Source organism: Aotus nancymaae, unplaced genomic scaffold (assembly GCF_030222135.1).
Source record: "Aotus nancymaae isolate 86718 unplaced genomic scaffold, 86718_ANA_hifiasm-v0.15.2.pri h1tg000007l, whole genome shotgun sequence".
In the NCBI taxonomy this organism is placed as follows: domain Eukaryota; kingdom Metazoa; phylum Chordata; class Mammalia; order Primates; family Aotidae; genus Aotus; species Aotus nancymaae.
In genome coordinates, this window is record NW_026988418.1 from 59,015,128 (window position 1) to 59,023,092 (window position 7,965).

Below are 7,965 nucleotides of genomic sequence, written 5' to 3' on the forward strand. Positions count from 1 at the left end.
TGTACAATTAAGGGGAAAAGATAGAAATGCTGCCTTTAAAGCTACTGATGGCCTGGAGAGTATCAGCTTGAGGAATTTTCTTAACTGCATGACTATGCCAGAGCAAAGTGAGGGGTGCTCTCCCTTGGGAGTCACGTTGCCCCTCATTTTGTTGGAACTGCTTGTGAAGCATCAGGCTGCGGCTTTTCATAGGAACCACCTGCAGTGCACAGGAGGGTGGGACTGGAGCTCTGTACGTGAGCATATGTGGAGTGGGATAGTACTGGGAACCACAGCAGTGGCTGAAATTGCTAAGCTGAGTGTGTAGAGTCTGAAAAGAAGAGGACCCAGGACCAAGCCCTTAGGGGGGATGATAAGATTTAGGGAGAGCAGAGAAGGAGTCAAAAGAGACTCAGAAGGAGCTGAAGGAGAAGCAGGGAGTGGTGTCACATGGACTGAGAAAACAGGGATGCAAGAAGGAGGGGGCTGCTAATGCTCTAAGAAGTTGTATAAAATGAGAAGCAAGAAGTAGCACTTGATTTTGCATATAGGGTGGGAAGAGTTTATGTTTGAATGGAGTTTGTAGCTGGCATTTGAATGAAATTTCCTGTGTACCCAGCACTATAGCAGATTAGGCGCTCTGGATGACCTCCCAGCTGAAAGAGCTAAAATGTTGTTAAATATGTGAATTCTAAAACCTTTACAAATGTATTTCTGAGGTAGAAGGAAAGTAAGAAATGCACAGACCACACAAATGAAATAAAACTAAGAACCCTTGGTGAGCAGAGAGCAAAACCAGGATTTGCTCTGATGGTTTTGCTGATCCTAGAAATCTGGAACTTTTCATGGGCAGTTGTACTAGACTAGGGAACAGATGAGAATATCTATGGCCTGCAAAGTGTAGGGAATTGACTAAGATTCCCTTGCCTAAATTTGGCTCAAATGCCCATGCTCTCAGAATAAGGGTGAATGAGAAATAAACTTGTCGTAAAGAAGGCATCTTGCTTACTTTGACCTTAGCACTGGAAGGAGGGGAAAAAGATCCCGTAAGGATTTTTAACCATCAGATAGCCTCAAATGTTTTCTATCTGGATTCATCTACCCGTTAGCCTGAAAGACCACAAACATCAAGTTTAATTTAAATGGTCTCAGTTGGTATGCTCTTGGGTAACTGGCAGAATTAAAAGCAAATCCTTTTAGATACCTCAATTTCATGCAAACGTCAAACAAATTCCTACTGATAAAGTTTTAAGGGAAATAAACAGAATTTTCAGATATGAAATGTGAAACAATTATGTTTATTATGTTTAAACAAAAGAGAAGCTTACAAATATGAGCAGAAACAAGAGACCTTAAAGAACAAATAGGCAGGTTTGAGAAATAACCAAATAGACTTCCTAAAAATAAGAACTGAAACAGAAATTTAACATTCAGTGGACAGATTAAGTAATAGATTAGATGCAGCTGAAGAGAGAATTAGTCAATTGGAAGATATATCCAAAGAAATTATTGAGGATGCAAATCTGAGAGATAAAAAATATGCCAATTCTAAAAAGAGAAGGTAAAAGAGAGGGTAGAATGGTAGAATGTGTTATACATGTACATTGAGTTTCCTTCTACAATGGAATACTGAGAGAATGGGGAAGAAACGGTATTTAAAGTTAAGGGCTGATAATTCCCCAGAATTACTGGAAATAGTTCCCCAGATTCATGAGGACTAATAAATCTAAGAAAAAGAGAAAGAGAGACAGAGACAGAGAGAGAAAGAGAATTATAAGAGCCCAGATAGAATAAGGCAGGTACTGCTCAAAGAAACAACACATAGTCTAATGACTGACTTGTAAAAAGCAACAATAGAAGCCAGAAAACAGTGAAAAAATTTTCAATATGCTGAAAAAATTGTTTTTCAACATAAAATTGAAACTATCTTTCAAGAATAAAGGTAAGAACAGTTTCAGACAAATAAAAACTATTTATTCGTGTATACTCTCATTATAGAAAAATGCTACAGCACCTACTCCAGGCAGAAGGAAAATGATTCCTAATAGAAAATCCAAGATGCAAGTAAGAGTAGTACTATGAGTACTACTAGTACACATAGTAGTATGTACTGTGTGTACATACCAGTACACATGGCGGCTAGTATGTGCATAAAATGTGTATGTGTGTAGGGGAGTGGCAAATAGGCTAGAACCAAAATCCAGGATGACAACAGCAGACAATGTGGTAGGGAGAGTGATAGCAGCCAAAGCCTTCGAGTCCTTATCAGATAGGAGAATGAAGGTATTGATTAGCTTTAGACTTTAATCTACAGAATTTAGTCTATATATGTAAATAGTCTTGGTAACCATTAAAAGGACAGAGATAGGGTATGGACTTTCCAAGCCAATCAGAAGAAAAAGAAATTTAAAAAGAAGAAACAAATCTCTTAATTTTAAAAATGCAAAAAGGTAGGGGCAGAAGATTTATAAAATAGGTCAAATAGAAAGTAAATAATAAGAGAATAGAAATAAATCCATATGTATTGTCAATTAGAATAAATATAAATAGACTAAACATAGAGTCAAAAGACCTCAACCATTGGATGGAATTTTTAAAAAATCAGCCACTTATAAAAAATGCTGTTATCAACAGCATAAAGATACAAACAGATTGAAAGTTAAAGTATGAAAAATATATACCAAGCAACTATTAGCCAAAATAAAGTGATATTATTGTATTAATAGCTGACAAAAATCAATATTTAGGGCAAATGTTTACAAGAGTTTAGAAAGGTCACTTTGTAGTGAAAAAGCTTCAATTAACTAGGAAGATATAATAATTTTAAACCAGTACATCCCTAATAATATAGTCTCAATGTACATTAAACACAAGTTTGACAAAACTGTGAACAGAAATTGAAAAGCCCATTTTCCTAATGAGATATATTAAAACAACTCTCTCAGTAAATGTTAGGAAATGCAGCCCTCACAAAAATCCATAAAATATAGAAAATTTGAGCACTGTATGATCTAACTGACATTTATTAGACATTACAACTAAACTCGTATATCTTCTTTGTATGTACATAGAACAATGAAGAAGTGCTAGGCTGAAAGGCTGTCCTCAATATCAAGGGATTGGGGTCATTCAGATCACTTTCTGTTATTACAGTGCTATTTAGTGAAAAATCAATAAAAAAATGTAACTAGAAAACCCAATAGGTTTGGATATAATTTTTTTAAAAATTAGTGTAGAAACTAGAAAATTAATAGAACTTAAATACAATAAAAGTACATTATACCAAAACCTGTGAAATTGCACTAAAAAGGCATTTAAAATTTTCTATACTTAGAAAAGAACAAAGAGTAGAAATTTCTCTTTTTAAATTTTATTTATTTGTTTATTTTATTAATATAGATATGGAAACACACTATGTTGCCCAAGCTGGTCTCAAACTCCTGAGCTCAAGTGATCCTCCCACCTCAGCCTCCCACAGAGTTGGGATTCCAGGCATGAGCCACTACACCTGGCCAAGGCTGAGAATTTCTAAACTAAGCATCTAATTTAAGAAGTTATTAAAAAGAATATCAGAATAAACATAAAGAAATTAGAGGGAAAAAAAACAAAGACATGAATATAAATTAATGAAATAGAAAATAAACATAAAATATGCAAAAGTTTAAAACCCAATTATTCTTTGATAAATGTCTAGAGTTATCAAAACGAGAACAAATGTGTCAAAATGTAGATAATAAAATATTGTGAACAAATTTATGTTACTAAATTTGAAAATTTAAATGAAAAAATTCCTACCAAAATGCCAATTAACAACACTTACTCAAGAAGAAATGGGAAAACCTAGATTTCCTTTATCCTTAAAAGAAAATGATTGGCCAGGCGTGGTGGCTCCCAATACTTTGGGAGGCTGAGGTGGGTGGATCACTTGAGGCCAGGAGTTTGAGACCAGCCTGGCCAACATGGTGAAACTCCGTCTCTACTAAAAATACAAAAATTAGCCAGGCATTGTGGCTGCATGCTACTGCACTCCAGCCTGGGAGACAGAGCAAGACTCTATCTCAAAAAAAAAAAAAAAAAAAAAAGATTAGTAGTTAATAGTTAAAATATCTCCTGACAAAGAAAACTGAAGGTCCAGCTAGTTCTTTATGTGAGTTATACCAACCTTTCAAGCAAACAGATAATCCCAATATGATTGGAATAGAATAGGAAAAATAAGGAAAAATTGCTTCTCACAAAAGGCATAACGGCAAAATTCTAGAGAACAATGTAGGAGCACTCCCATAACATGAAATAAGAGAAAGATTCCTTAAACAAGATTCAAAATGTGCTCCATTGTAATGGAGCTGAAAATCTGCCCACAGTGAAATGGAGAATTTAGATTGGTGTAATCACTTTGGAAATATTTTGACATTATTTAGTAAATTTAAACGTTAATGTATTATGTGAACCTAAATTTTATTCTTATGTATAGACCCTTAAAAGGCTCGCGTGTATATGAAGGTATATAAGAATGAGCATAAAAACATCATTCGAATCACGAAAGCTAGAAACAACTCAAATGTTCAATTACAGTAACAAGAATATATAAAGTGTAGCAGCAGATTCCCACAGTGGAATATTATTCATCAGTGAAAAGGAATAAACGACAGCTTCATGAAGACGCATGGGAGTCTCAAAAGCATAAAATCAATCTCAAAAGACTGTTTCTCTGTGGCCGTGAGAAACAATCACAGAAGACTTTATGATTTCATGTTTGTAAAGCCTTTAGGTAGATGAAACAGTCAAAACTAAAAACACAATTTGGGATGCATGCAGATGATATGTTGTTGATTCTAAGCCATGTCTCCTTTTCTGACATTTCAATCACTTCAAAATTGAGATTCATTTTGTAAGCAAAATTTTGTCAACAAACCATTCATTTTGTAAGCAGCTTTCTTAGACTTGAAATAATGATGCATCTTACAATGTTGGGAGCTTAAGTTCAATGAAATACGGTAGGAAATGAAACTATAAAGAAAAGCATGAGAAGATTGACATAAAATTTGGGACATCTACAATTACCTATGTCTGGGAGGGAACAGGCTACGAGAAGGAAGGGGAAGCAAGCAGAATTCTATTTACTCACAATGTGCTATTTTTCACCTAGGTGTAGTATACTGGTGTTTGTTTTCCTCCTCCCCCTCCCCTTCCCCCTCCCCCTCCCCTTCCTCCTCCCCCTCCCCCTCCTCCTCCCCCTCCCCCTCCTACTCCTCCTCCCCCTCCCCCTCTCCCTCCCCTCCCCCTCCTCCTCCCCCTCCTCCTCCTCCTCCTCCTTTTGAGGCAGGGTCTCTCTCTGTTGCCCAGGGTGGAGGGCAGTGGCACAATCTTGGCTCACTGCAACTTCCACCTCCCAGGTTCAAGCTATTCTCCCACCTCAGCCTCCTGAGTAGCTGGGACTACAGGCATGTATCACCATGGCCTGGCTAATTTTTTGTATTTTTGGTAGAGATGGGCTTTGCCATGTTGACAGGCTGATCTCACACTTTTGGCCTCACGTGATCCTCCCACCTCAGCCTCCCGAAGTGCTGGGATTACAGGTGTGAGCCACAGTGCCCGGCTTGTTTTATTATTATTCTTTAAAAAGATTTGATTCTCACATGTATAAATATCTTTCACAATTAAAAAAAAAGAGTGAATGAGGTGAGTAGGTGGAGACACACATGTAGTAACTCAGGAAACTGGACAGTAAAGGGGAGAAGAGAGTGAGGTGGCCGTTGTGGGAGGATGTGGAGGAAACTCCAGGAAATAAACGGAAAGCCTGAAGAGCTGGGAGGCATCCGAGCTGACACATGTGGAGAAATTGGCCTTTCAGGGAGATACCTCCTCTATTTTAGCAAGAGGGACAAAGGGGAGAATGGGCTTACAGAATTTACAGTGGAATTTTCTCATGTTTCCCCATGATGGTTTCTATTTTCTTTACAAAGAATTTATATATGGTCTGGTACAGTTATCAGGAATGAGATGGGCAAATGGCATGAGGGTAGGTATCTAAAATGAAAACGATCGTTCAGCAGTTATCCCACGCTGGGTACTTAACTAAGAGCCTTTGACATCCATCATTCCATTTATTCCTCTCATTAACGCTACGAGGTATATATTCTCTCATGATGCCTGTAACAGTTTCCTAGGGCCATAGGAAAACAATAAAATACCACAGATGAGGTGACTTAGGAAACAGGAATTTACTTTCTCCCTGTTCTGCAGGCTGGCGGTCCACAAGCAAGGTGTGGACTGGGTTGGTTTCTCCTGAGGCCTTTCTCCTTGGCCTGTGGATGGCTGCCCTCTGTGCATGCTCAGCCCTGCCATCTCTCCATGTGCTTCACCTCCTCTCCTTTAAGGACACCTGTCAGACTGAATCAGCTAAAGCCCTCATTCTCACTTAATCACTTCTTTAAATACGGTCACATTCTGAGGTGCTGGGGGTTTGGGGCTTGAACTTATAAATTGCGGGGGACACAATTCAGGCCATCACAATGCCCATTTCGCAGAGAAGGAACTGGAGACACAGAAAGGTCAAACAGCTTGCCAAGGTCATGCAGCTCCTCAGCATCAGAACTGGGATGTGGACGCAAGCAGGTCATCTGCAGTGGCTGAACACCAACCATTCCTCTACACGTCTAGTCCTCGGCCTGAAGAGTGAAGAAGGATGGAAAGGTCTTTTGGAGAATGTTTTTAAAAAACAGAACAGAATAAAGGAGTAATATTCTCAGACTTTTCTGAGCTGTCCCAGCAAACAGAATGGAACTGAATGCTCCAGGAGCCAGGATGGACGGTCCTCTTACAGCCTCCCTTCTAAAATCTGGGCTTTAAGGAGAAACATGTAAATCTAGGCTAAAATGGCAGGAAAGGTCAACAACTTGAGCATGAGCTGGAATCCACTCCTCCTTGCTCTCGAGGGGCCAGGTGTAAGTTAGGGACTGAGAAGGGTGACACCTGCTGGGCTTCGATGATCAGAATGGGTGGGACCTGGCTACTTTCATATGTGGTCCCTTGCTACCCTCTGCTGGCCAGCACTGGGAATACGCAGGAGGCTGCAGGTAGCCCCACTTCCTCCAAAATTCAACAGATCTGCTAGGAAAGACGGGAAGAATCTACTGGAATCACATTGTGTGGCGCATGTCAGTTCCTCTCCACACATATATACGTATATTGAACAACGAATGTTCCAGTCAGTTTTCACTTTTACAATTCTATGACTGTATAGCTGTTTTAAACGTTGCTTATGACTTTCGTTTTTGGTTTTTTCTGTTTTGTTCTGTTTTTGTTTTGAGATGGAGTCTCTCTGTCACCCAGGCTGGAGTACAGTGACACAATCTCTGCTCACTGCAACCCCCACCTCCCAGGTTCAAGCGATTCTCCTACCTCAGCCTCCCCAGTAGCTGGGATTACAGGCCCACGCCACTATGCCCAGCTAATTTTTGCATTTTCAGTAGAGATGGGGTTTCACCACGTCAGCCAGGCTGGTCTGGAACTCCTGACCTCAGATGATCCGCCCACCTTGGCCTCCCAAAGTGCTGGGATTACACGTGCGAGCCACCCCGCCCGGCCAAGATTCCATTTAAAAATGTTACTCTCCACTGACCTTATGTGAGAAAAAAGAAAAAAATATGTGTTACATTTGCCACCTTTTCAAAAATGATGTTTCCTAAGATAGAAGAATATGAGAATTTGAAAACAAGTGTTGATGGTTTATCAAAATGCTAGTTTGTTCATCATTTCATACACTCTTTTTTTAAATTTTTTTTAGAGACAGAGTCTCCCTCTAGGTGATTCCTTCTGTGACCCAGGCTTGGAGTGCAGTGGTGCGATCAAAGCTCACTGCAGCCTCAAGCTCCTGGTCTCCAGGGATCCTCTCACCTTAGCCTCCTGAACACCACACCTGGCTAATTTTTAAATTTTTTGCAGAGACGGGGTGTCAGTGTCTGGCTATGTTGCCCAGGCTGGTCT